The sequence below is a fragment of the Mycetomoellerius zeteki genome, unplaced genomic scaffold (genome assembly GCF_001594055.1).
Source record: "Mycetomoellerius zeteki isolate Tzet28-1 unplaced genomic scaffold, Tzet1.0 scaffold135, whole genome shotgun sequence".
Lineage (NCBI taxonomy): Eukaryota > Metazoa > Arthropoda > Insecta > Hymenoptera > Formicidae > Mycetomoellerius > Mycetomoellerius zeteki.
In genome coordinates this window covers 49,431-62,922 of record NW_017256287.1, presented here as the reverse complement: position 1 = coordinate 62,922, position 13,492 = coordinate 49,431, and the positions used below count along the sequence as shown (strand labels likewise).

The 13,492-nt window shown below is 34.3% G+C and overlaps 1 protein-coding gene across 3 annotated transcripts in view; it reads right to left on the bottom strand.

Moving 5' to 3' along the window:
* The window catches only part of Eip74EF (Ecdysone-induced protein E74), a 226,048-nt gene extending 223,118 nt beyond the window's left edge, over positions 1–2,930 (bottom strand). For all 3 annotated transcript variants that reach the window (XM_018462069.1, XM_018462071.1, XM_018462070.1), the window contains exon 1: positions 2,662–2,930. The gene's annotated coding sequence lies outside the window, so the exon portion shown is untranslated. The remainder of the gene's footprint in view (positions 1–2,661) is intronic.
* Positions 2,931–13,492: the final 10,562 nt, after the last annotated feature.

The window sequence follows — 13,492 nt, the reverse complement described above, 5'->3', positions numbered from 1 at the left end:
AAATAATTATGTAGAACTCAAGCTGGTTGCTGGAATATCAAAATTTTTTACTCATTAACATTGCTCATTAATGCTTCCTACATAATTATCTTGAACAAAATTAATTTTAAATCTGTATCTATAACTAAATTTTTAAACATTTCAGCAAATTATTTCGGTGTTTTTACTAATTATCGGCTTACAGTATCAATGAAAGATAAATTCGCATTTTCAAGGGACAAAAGATCGGAACGTACTACCAAGCGATCTCAGCAATTTCTATGATTTCTACGTAAATCGATACTTTGTGGCGTGCCAATACGTAATGCTCGCGATCACTTCCTCGATCATATGCGATTACCGGCTGACACGAGAGTTCATTTTTACAAGCGAGCCTCGTCGCGGCCGTTTGCTTTTCACTCGACCATACATACAGTAAAACCTCTTAAGTAACGCATGGTCCGACTGTTCGATCGCCCCGCCCCCGTCGCGCGTCGCGTCGTCTATACATATATGTATACCTCTAAAGTCTAAATCACCGTGGTCGGTCTGCTTTTGCTATTCCGCAGCGTGTTTTCAAGCGCGCGCGCACGCGAGCGGCGCGTCTCACGTGGGCGAAGCATTTAACTGTCGCTTTTAACTGTCACGGCCGCTCGCAACTTAAACTTTTGCCCGAAGATACGAATCCGGAGGGCTGTTGGCCGGCAGCTGCGATCCTTTCACGTGCGAAGCATTCGAAAAGCACGTCGATTCTTTAGCGTTTGATTACTCCGTTTTGTGATTTGTATAAAGCTATTGTAACGAGTTATATTTGTTTTATGCTGATAATAATAGGCCTTATATATTTATGTTAATATAAGATAAGCATTGTGTTTTTTAAATACCTGCATTATAGATCTTTAAAATATAGTTATACAGAATGTCCGATAATAAGATTATTCGGTATAGAACCTCTCGTGGGCAAGTAGAGCGGACTAAACCGAATCGAAAAGTCTTGTACCATTTTGCAATTTTTGCAATAGTTGACGAGATAACGTGATGATAATTTCCAAAGATCGCCGAATACGCGGATAAATCTTTAAGGTATTTTTTTAGAGTTCTTTATGAATTATTTTCGTAAAGAACTCTCAAAGATATCTTAAAGTTGTTTTCGTCGATTTTAAACATTCTGTTCATTGGGTAACTAAACAAGAAAGTTGCGAAAACTGCAAAATGATAGAGGACTTTCGACTCATTGTCAGTTTGGTCCGCTCTACCTGTCAACGAGAAATTATGCGGCCATTACTGGACACCTTGTATATGGGATATATAGTAGCATAGTCAATTATATTATTAGGTATAGAGATTTTATATATATTTATTCTTGTCTGTTTGTTTTATTGCGATGCGCATGTGCGTCGAATACATTCCGGAAAGAATGATTTTGCTATTTAAAAATTTTTTTATACCATCAAAATAATCATTATGTAGAAAACTCAACCATGATAAGGAATGCTGCAAGAAGATTTAACAATCTAGCAATCAGTTTGGGCATTTTCTAAATAATATTATTTTAATAATATTATTTAGTCCAACAAAATTATTTTCAGTTCTGTATCTAGATAAATTTTTAGATACTTCAGCAAAACCGTTCTTTTCAAAACGTAGACATTCGACGCATGCGCATCGCAATAAAACAAACAGCAAGGATAAGTATGTATATGTATATATGTATATAAAACAGTGTGGGGCGCGCGTGTGTGCGTGTGTGTTCAGTGTGTTGAATGTGTGTATAGATCGAGGCACCTTATTAATTCTACCATATTTTTTTAGAGCGAATGAAAAATTATACAAAATTGTCCAAAGCTTACTCCTAAAAATTCTAGATATGGTATGTTAGAGACAATGCCACATGACACTTCCACATGTGTGTTCTAAGAAGTCTAAAGTTAGATCGCAACTTGAAATCCAAAAATTTCGTCTTTATATATTTTTATTATATGTATATATAAAGACAAAGATTTTAGATTTCAAGTTGAAATCAAGATTAAATTTTCAAAAAAAAAGAAAAGAAAAAACTAGCTTCGCGTAATTCGATTTGTTAAATTTTGTCTTGAGATTGGATAATCAATATTGCTAAGAATTGTATTCGATCGTTAATTTCAGCGAAACAAGTTAATTTCCTAAATTAAAATTAAATTTTTCTTCAAAAAATACCATATTCCAAAATATCAAATTTCCAAAGTATAGGTACCTAATAGTATATGAAGTGCAGTAAATATAAAGCATAAATGACAAATATCACGTTTTTACCGAGAATAAAAGCTAAAATTTAAAGTTCACTTCTTAATTGCTATAATTATCGATGTACAACGCGTAATTTTTACAAAATATCACTTTACAGACTATCCCGCTCTCTGTATTTCGTCTTTCTTAAACGACACATTACAATCCAGCTCCAAATTAAAATCCTGTTACAGCAAAGTTCATCTAAAATTAGAATCTGCAATTTATCTCTTTGAAGCTCGTGAAAAAAATATCTCTTTTAATCGCACGTAACTCGACAATTATTGATATCTAAACTATTTTTTTTAATCGACAGACACTCGCCGGAGAATATATTATCGAAATTACAGCTACAATATTGGGTTTGTGTTTCGGAAGTTACTTCGGATAAAATCGCTATAAAAAGAAGCCCCTTACCTGTCGTTCCGTCTTGCTACGCGCGAAAACTCAGGAAGAAGGAAGTAAAGCACTAACGTCTCCGGGGCTTGTTTCCCGGCACCTGACTCCTTCCGCACTCACTGTACCCACTGCGGCAACGTTCCCTTCCTCGCACCGCGAGTCTTCCCACCCTCGCGACGATTTTTTTCTTCCGATGCGCGAGTCGACGCCGATCCACCGACCACCGCGATTATTTACCCGGCACGAGTTGCGACAGTCCGCGCGACTTGCATCACGCGCGTGCACGATGCACGTAAACTAGTTAAAAACAGAAAAAAAAACAAAAACACACCCGCACGCACGCACGCACGCACGCACGCACGCACGCACGCGCGCGCGCACACGTTCTTTCTTTTCTTAACGCTTCTTTAAATTTTATTTTTATTTATCTTTCTTATTATTTTTACTTTTATATTATTTTTCTTTCTTGTATTCTATGTATATTTTTTGTAACGCTTTCTGTCTATTGTTATCCGCTTGTTCTTAGAAGCCTGCCCCAGAATTATAAGGATTATACACCTATCTATCTATCTATTTATCTGTTTCTTTTTCGCCCTCTCTTGAGAAATTTTTCCAGAAAAAAGCACTGACACTAACTATTGTCCGTGGTGATTCTCGAAAGAATGATAAATCGATAAAATTTCGCGCCTTTTAAATCACTCCGACGAACAGTATCACGTGCTTATGACAGCACATGGAGCACGTCAATGTCCAATGCAACGACTGTGTGTCGACAGAAATCGCTTCCTTAAATCATCGACAATAAACTAATTACAATTCACTTCGATCGACTGGTAGCGCTCTAGTTCAAGTTAAACACCGTTATGCTGCGTCCCTTCTAAGGTTACGGCAAATCCAAAGAAACTTGTTACTCTCTTCCATCAACTTTCTTCGTCTCAATGTGTCTAATCCTAAACGAGTTTCATGTATATCTCTGGAACTCGATTGCCAAAGCTATACTTTTATCCCGTACCATGATCGCCACGGAAAATGCTATTTGATATATCTTATACATGTTCCCGGTCAAACTTGGAGATAACACATTCGCCGACAGTTCCTCTTTCTCTTCCTCCGTCGTTCACTCCTTACGCCGCTCTCACGGAGCACGTAAATAAGCGAGACTACTCTTCTTACTCTCTTATCTCTTTCATACTTCTTTCTTCCGATTTTTTCGACGATGCAAAAGAACATGCACGATTCTAGCACCGCGTGTCACGAGGCGCGCACTAGAGCGAGAGAGAGAGAGAGAGAGAGAGAGAGAGAGAGAGAGAGAGAGAGAGAGAGACAGACACACACACACACAGAGACCTCGCTCGGTCCAGGGAGCGCGCGCGCGGAACACTGAACGCGACGCGCGAACGGCAAGTCTCGGTTTGTCTTGCCTTGTCTTGTCTTGTCTTGCCTTGCCTTGCCTTGCCTTGCCTAGCCTAGCCTAGCCTAGCCGCCACTAAACTCCGCTATCCTAGGTTAGACATGCTCGCGACACTCTCCCTCTCTCTTTCTCTCACCCGCGTCCGGCCGTCCTCCGTCACCCCGCTTCGCCCCGCAGCAGCATCGCGTTCTCTCTCGCTTGCGCCTCGCCCGCGCCGTCTCCGTCGTCACCACCGCGAATCCACTCGGATCCTCTCACTCCTACGTCTCGCGCGATGAATACACTGCACCGCGTGCGCGCGCGCGCGATTCTGATACGGCAGAGGGGCGGGAGAGAATGGAGAGGCGAGGAGGAAGGAGAGAATCGTAAGGCCATAGCCACGGCCATCGAGTCGCATACAGTCGCATATACTATACACATGCGCACGCACGCACGCACGCACGCACGCGACAGCACAACCTGTGTAGGTGTGTGCGCGACGCGGGCACGAGCGAGTGGCGACCGTTCGATTCCGCGCATCGAAAATCACATATATCGATCCTGCGTTTCTCTTGCCATCTAATTACCTACTTAACGCCTTCGTTATACCAATGAAATGCGTACTCACTCACGACTACCTCGCTGTCAAGGCTGCGGCCAAATATTTGATGTTCTTAGCCGCTGTTGCAATGTTAGTAATATAAAATAATTACACTAGTTCTACATACCGGAAAGTATATATAATCAAACTATAAATATAGCTCGAAAATGACTAACGTTTGTTTCCAAATATATTTTTTTAATATATAAAATTATAAATATAATTATATTATATTACTAACATTTAGCATATATTATACACAAAAAATATCATTCTAAGAAAAGTAATTACTCACTTGTCAGTTTATTTTTTTTCCTTTAAGTAACGGTTATCTTTAAGAAAGAATATTCTTTTGATCAATCTTAAAATATATAATACTTCGTAAGTATAAGTTTTGAAAAACTTATTATCATGTACTCAAAACAAGAATTTATTTTCTTTTGAAATATGTATACTAGTATTATCCAAGTATTGTTGAAGAAGTAACTGTATAGGTACGTATAATAAGCAAATTGAATTTGTTTTAATTTAATAATTTCGACTGAATTAAGTGTTAAACTTGTGATAATGCTTATGATGTGTGAACTTATAATAGATTTGAATTAAAATACATGAACTTTTGAAATACTTAAAACAATTTGAAATACTTAAAATAATATATTTGAATACAGCATGTTATATTTTTCTTGCATGCAGTAACAACTATAAAAATAGAACTCCCAACTATAATTATTTTATCATGCAATTATAGTCACAAATAACAACCAGTTAACCTCCATACGTGTCAGTACACGTTGCGTATATTCGATGCTGAAAATCATAAGTATGTACGTAAGAAGCAACGATCGTCCGCGAAAAAATCGCCTCGAAAATCGAATTGATAGAGCAAATTACGATTATTCAGTATGCAAAATTTCCGGAATACCAAATGTAATCATTCAGCCTTATTGCGATAATTTCATAATTAAATCATACTAATTTTGTAATTGGTCACGTTTTTACGTGACACTGGTATTATTTTGGTCGGAGGTGCATAACAGGCGCAGCTTTCGATGACGCGTTCCAATTTGAAAAGCGTGCCAGAAACACGCGAAGCACGTGTGTGCCGCATTCCGTGTATCCAAAGGCGGGGGGGTGTTTCGCAATAAATAGGTATATAAAATATATATAGTTTTGAAAAAGCCGCTTTTTTCAAATTGCTGGAAAAAAACTGGAAATATTTTATTTTTTTTCCGAAAAATTGGTTTTTTTGGAAAAATTGCTGTTTTTGCTATGTAAAAGACATAATAAGTAACTTCTAAATTCCTTTATAAAATTAATACGATCTATGAAATTATGTAGCATTTTTTATATGTAAATTTTTTAGTTATCCTTCTATTTTTATAGTAAAACCTAATCTAACCTTTCTTTAATATATATGGCAAAGCTTAAGTAGACGGATTTTTAACTCTAGTTTGCCACACTCTGGTCTAATGAACTCCTGAAGGATCTCTTTGTAGTTTATTTTTTTTCCAATATTTTGTTACGAATTCAGTTTAAATCCAAATTATTTTCTAGACCTACTATATACGAGAATGCATTCGGCAACAAGCGTGACACAAGAAGACGTGCCTGACATATGTTTTCGCCATCTAAATCGTCGTCTTTTCTTTATGATGACAACTTTCGATCCGATCACGATTCACGTTTGTGCACGGACCATTCGTTTCGAAAGTACTGTAAATCAGATTCTGAGATACGAGCCGTTCCAAGATCAAGAGAAATACATGACAAGTATAGTTATAATAGATATATCAAAGAAGTTATAATCTTAAAATCCAATCTTGAGTTAAATAACGTATTATGTGTCTTCGAGTTAAATAACATTTTGTTATTTTCAACTTTCATATGTATTAAAATTCAAATGAATCTATTTCTATGGTTAAATTGCTTAGTTTCAAAGTAAATAATGTCCATGTTAATGCACTTAGTAAATAATAAACTAAATTTGAATAAAATTTAATACATTCCTTGAGTTAACTTAAAGTTTAAGTTAAATTAATGTTTATTAAATTAACAGTATACCATATTGTAATGACGAAAAATTGCAATGACGGTCTAAAAATGATTAAAACTAATCAACTCAAATTGTATATATATATATATATGTATATAATTTAGTAACAATTTAATATTAATTTAATAATTTAGAGCTTGAAAAGAGACTCTGATAAATATAAAGTGCATTTATTTGACAATAATAAATTAATTTGGGTTTATTTTTGCATTTATTTTATTCGTCACTAATGTGATAGAAGTTACTGTAGTAGCGATCAAAGGCATTCAAAAAAGGTCTCGTATACACTCTACACTTGCAGTCTTTGCGATAAATTAAATAACATGATATATTCGCCTTTCAAAGGAAAAAAGAAAGTGTGATTTATATATTTGGACTTTGTCGACAAATTTTCGTACTTTACGAATTCACGCTAAAATATTTAATTTCCTGTACGTTGTTTTCAAGTTGCATGACACATTTTCCAATTTTCTTACGAAAAACGCAGCAGTAAGAAACTCAACGCGATTGTTTCATAATTGGGAAATTCTCGTGGCTACGCAGCACAACACTATCAACTCGTTATCACGTATCGCTAATAATACGATGCGTCTGTGAACGTTAGATTAAAGAGTAATTAATGATCGTTTGTAGTCATGCCGACGTGCATGACGTATGACGCGATTCGCTGGTTTTTTACCAAACTCAATGTCTAATGCGCATTACCGTTCAAAAAAGAACGGCTTTTGTTTAAAAGAGATGTTTGAAAAGGAGGAGTGTAAATTTGAATTCTTTCGAAATGAAAAAATAATCATAACATGATGTTTGTAAGAAAACATAGGCTGCGTTCAGCAGAGAAAGCAGCTTTGCAACTGTTGTAAAATTCTTCAATCATTGGTTTATACGTTTAGATCTGTAAGAAACCAAAAGCAAGAACCAATCGTATTGAAGAATTTTACAACAGTTACAAAGCTGCTTTCTCTGTTGAACACAGCCAATGTTATTCATCTTTTCAAATAACGAAAAGAAAATTAAAAGCAAAATAAATAATCTATGTTTATCACTTGTCTATTTATGCGGTGTGCGTGCGTGCGTGCGTGTGTGTACAAATATATTTAACGATTCTAAGATTCATATTATTAACCTATTAATAACGAAACTAAATGGCTCGCTGTTTCAATTAAGTGATTGCATTAAAGTATGAACTATTACATACATTATTTTCGTAACGTCGTATTGTTGTATTACAACAATTTCTACAGAGAAAAAAAATTTATATGTACTCTAAGAGTCTCAATCTCAACACATGAACTCGTTTGATAGTTTTTACGTAATACAATTTAGTAAATTATTTCCGTTCTGTCCTACTAGTTGTCACTCATCGTCTTCTAATACTTGATCCGGTCGCAAACGGAACTCTTATCTATATATTGCCACATCATCACCAAGACGAAATATCTTTATTGTAAGAAGTCAAATAAACCAATGCCGATCTGCTGAACGTTTATTTCCTATATCATCATATCCACTCACGAATATCCGTAAAATCATTTTCAGCGCTCATATTAAACAATATATTTTAATGAAAATCAGTATTTATAATTTATTCGTACAGCATACTATCTTTTAAATCGTAATTTATTGACTACAAAAGTTTATCGCGCACATTCTTGCGCGCAGAGCCGAATTGGTTCACAATGTAAGATGTAGGGCTAAGGGTAAAGTGATGACGCTCAGTGTTTGGTCCGACAAGCTTCGGCGCTATTTAACGCAACGTTCACTGCGCAGGTGGCCGACGTGATTGCCACGGATGGCGGAGCGGATTCGCGAGACTTTCTAACGAAAGTGCAAGTGTTTTCTTTCTTTCTCAACCGGCTACCGCGATTGCTGCGTAACCATTCTCGTCTCGCGACTTTCGCGCGTTTTCCGCGGTTTCCCGCCGAGGTCGTCGAACGCTTCCGGCTTGTTTGTTTGTCGTCGACTGCGCTTTGATTTTCGCGATTGCGTGCGCTCTTACGTGTTGTTAATTAAATTTCTCGTATCTCAATATCGCAAAGCTGAAGTTAAAAAGGAACAGAATTAAAATATCTTCAGAAATTTGCAAGGCTTTAAACATTAAAATCTTATTAAAATAAAGCCAAAGTAATTACAAAATAAATATGAAATAATATGAAATAATAGGATTACTAAGAGTCGAAGTAGTATTGTAATTAATGGGTGATAATTATAATAACTTAGATATTTCAAGAAACTTTGAGTTATCTTCGACATAAAATTAAACCGTATAAAAATGTTGTACACTTTTGAAAATGAGGATTGATCGCAAGTCAATACAGTGGAGAACGATAGAATATCTTCATACGGTTTATTTTTGTGTTGATAATTGCTCAAAGTCAAGCCGAAATGGTTACACTTTATTATGTTTTTCTCAATAGCCTTATTTATTCCCTTTATAAATAAGACTGGGCTGTTCCACCTTTCGATAAACTTCAGCTCACTATCTTACTCTCTTACTTTCTTTGCTCTAATTCTTTTACTCTTTTGTTTATCTATATTAGATAAATTACCACATAGTTTATCTGAAGATGGAACAACCGGTCCTAAAAGATGTTTAAATAATAAAATAAAATAACTATAAATCTATCAGCATAGTATAATATAATAATTATGGATTATATATACTGGTCCTTTTTGAGTTTTTACACTCGTGACAGTTGAGTTATGGATTACTCATGGTTATGATAAATTGAGCGGCGCGGCGCGGCGTTAAGATTCCGGAGTAAAAATAGTAATACATATATACACTAACATACATGGACCTGTACGTAATTATTCCAACCATAAGGTTTCGAAGCAGTTTTAACATTTTGATGTAATTGAATTTATAATATAAATTTCATTTGTTTTAATTAATTGAAATTGTTCCCATGTAATACACTGAAGATGACCTGATAAAAATCAAAACTTTTGTATTTTGTTTTATAATGATTGGTATACCTATACAATTATGAAGCATTACAACCCAACAACTTGGCTCATAACTTTTTATTCTTATTACTTTGTTTTTAATAAGATTTTTGTTATCTAAACAATAGTAAATGATTTTTGTTATATATTTTCTAAATCTTGATTCATTGAAAGCTTTCTATTGTTTAATCATTAATTGCTCGAAAAAATTGAAAGTGCAAATAATCGAGAAAAATAGATCGAGTTACACGCTCTGGCAAAAAAAATGCGGATTACTCATTCGAAGGATAAACGTGTTCCACGAGGGACGTTACAACCACTCGATTTAGGAAGTGCCGGCCTTCGCAGTTCGCGGCGATTTGAGGAACGAAGATTTCTAAGATATGAGTCGAAACGATCACGAGAGCGAATGCCCGCGGCGTTCGACCAAGGCCCAAGCCGGGCTTCACCGTGACATAAATATATTCGGGGGCCTCTTTGAGGAGGAGGGGGGAGAGGCCCACTCTCGACGGCCGAAAGTGCTGAACTTGAGAAACACGTGAAAAACAGGAGAGAAGGGAGACCAGAGGGATATGTAATCGTACAATGGCAACGTGCGACCCTGAGAGAGTGAATTTGCCGTCATCCTCGAGAGGCGAGACACTTCCTTTCGTCTATTTTTAAGAGCACACCGTCAGAGTCGCGCTTGTCCGAACGCTGGAGTATAATCCGTCACTCTCATCGGTGATGTAATCAATTCAAAGACGAGTATGTACATGTATACTAGCAAGCGAAAATTTCACGCGGCAAAATTCGTTGTTTGATATATTACTGTATTTGTGTATAGTAATTGTATAATTTTAAAATAATTTTTAAGTTTAAAATAAGAATTAACTCTTGGGAAAATTTACTGTAAAAGAGTTAAAGGTTTTAAAAGTAATCTTTCAAATGTAAGAATTAACTTAAAAAATTTTTAAATAATCTAAAGTGATTTAAGAAATTTTTAAGTATTTCAAAATTATATAATTTCAAAAGAATCTTAGACAAATCAAAGGTTTTAAAAACTGTTTTTAAAACTGTCTTCAGGTACTCTAAAGAATGGAAAAATACTTTTGAGGTAATCTTAGTAAATCTTAGGTAATCCTAAGGTAACATTAAAGTTTTTCTATAATTTTTTATCTTAAAGATAAAGTTCCGCAATGAAATAAACTTTTCAGAATATCCATCTTATAATTATATTTAAAGTGCGAAAAAGATTAAGCTGAAATAACATAAAATCTTTAAAGTATTTCAAGGATGACTTATATAATCTAAGAACATGAAATTGAAGATTTTATTCTTTTTATTGTATCTGGAATTTTTAAAGTGCTCTTAAGTTTTAAAGTAAGACTAAGTTAACATAAAGTTTACCCGCGACCATAGTACTTGACACCGCCACTAGAGAGACACGGCAGTGCTACATTTTCTCGTAAGTAAGATTCAATACAGGATAAAATAAAAGACACAGCGTTATGAGATTTTTCATTCGCGTTATAACCAAATAATTTTTTAATGGCGAGCTACTTTATAAATAAAAGAGGCTTGCCTTGAAATGTAAACAAATTCATAATCTTTACAATTATGATTTTAAAGAAAAACTTCAAAATTGTTAACATTATTTTTTCTAATTTATAAGTTTCTTTAGTTCCTTTCAGTTTTTTCTTAAGTAAGTTTTAAAATTATTTTAAAGGAAAGTTTAAAGTGTCCAAATTTACCTTTCATATTTTTTAGGTTTTCTCTACAGTAAGTTTAAGTATTTTTTTTTAAGTTTTCTGAAATAAATTTTCCCTTAGATTAAAATTATTTGTTAATATCTGTGCTCCTTTATCTGTGTCATGTTCCACAATCTAGTCCAGTGTTTATTATTATACTAATTTATAATTTATAATTTTAATTAATATTTCTTTTGTACTGTTAAAGTATATACATTAAAATAATTAATTAAAATAATTAATTATTATTTTTTTATAAAAATGATTAAGATTATGACAATTCATTTTATCGTTAAAGTATATACAGGGGCTGCATGAAATGTTTTATCATTTATCCAATTTTCAAGACTTTGGCTTCTAAAAAAATAATTTTATAGCAGCTCTGTACCACTTTTGTTAAAAATAAATATTTATTATGAAACCAAATGACATACGCCATCCTATATATAAAAATAATTAAGATTTACTGAATTAAATTATATTATAATTTAGATATTATCTTTGAGGAAGTTGTAAGGGCATAAAACATATATTAATATTTACACTTTAAACGAAGTACATACATATTAAATGTGTGTTCATAACACATTCTGTTTTTATTGAGCAACATAATGTTAAAGATTATTTATTTTATTTATTATTATTCTTTCATTTTTTATTTTGCCAATTTTAACCTATTTAATCTTTAACAAAATTTACCTACTTATACACTGAAAGAAAAGATTGGCTGAACATGGCATAACATTTTCAATTGGTTGCAGCAGCCAATTTTTGGTTGCGTTAGCCTATCGAAATGTCATATTGACATTGCGGATAGATTAACGCAAAAACATTGGCTGCTGCAACAAACAATTGGCTGCTGCAGCCAATTAAAAATGCTATGCCATATTTTACCATCTAATTTGCTGCAACAGCCAATCTTTTCTTCAGTGTAATAACAAATATAAATTCGATAAAAATATATATATAACATACGAATATAAATATCAAAAAAGTAGAGAAAAAATTTTTAATCTGAACAGATGTCCGACTTTCATTCTTAATTACACTTTATTCGCAAATATAAAAATTTAAATTAGCGTAGAAATAAAAAACTGCTTGAAGATCTACAAGAACAGCTTTATGCTCGATAGTGTGCACGCATATTCTATAACGTATGTATGTCCAATAATGAAAACTTGGTGAACTGCAATGAATTCGTTCGTTATTCTCGCACGAGATGAGATTCATTATTCGACACGAGAAAAAGTGATGCGATCATTTTTTCCGGCACGAAGATACGCGCAATTTAACTCCGTCATTAAACTCGCGGGTTGTAAATTTGTAATTCACACTTGACTATTTCAACGTGGAATAGCTTAATGTCCTTCGCAGATAATGTTTTATACGTATCCAATGAAACATCTTATTCGAAGTAGTTATAAAGTGCGATAAAATTTATCATAAAACTCAACACTTTAGTACCAATTTTTTACGACGGCACAAAACTTTAGAGACAAAACTTTAAAAACTTATTAAAAACGCCAAATGCGTTTTAAATAATTTTAAATAGTTAGTTTATGTCGTTCAACGTAATAATGAATAATTAAAACTGATAGATTCACTTAAAAAAAATATATATGTGTCTGTCTTGAAATAAATAAATATCATAAGAATACACAAAAACTTAAAATCTACTAGAAGAAAAGCTCGTTTGCAACTTATTTACATATAAACATATAATCATCTAACTATATAAAAAACAGTAGGTAGATTGGCATTTACGTCTTCGCAAAAAATTCTTCAAATTTTTCATCTACGTAGTCACTTTCAAACTGCTACTCGGCCCTGATATGTATATGTATATTAAAATTTGCAATGATCGAACGGCGAACGTTTTCTTTATTGCTCTCTCGTCGTTCCGCGCGACGTGACACATGCGAGCTGACGCACAGAGAATCGTGCGACTTGATAGTGTAGTTTACGTTTGTATTAAACCCACGGCACGCCCGAACCACATGTAGGTACTTTAAGTGCATACGACTGTATTCGCGAAGCGTTTTATCGCGCGTCACCCGCGAGCGAGATACGAACTTTCACTACGAGCGCACATTCGCCTCTCCTTTCTCCGCTAACTGTGCCATAAA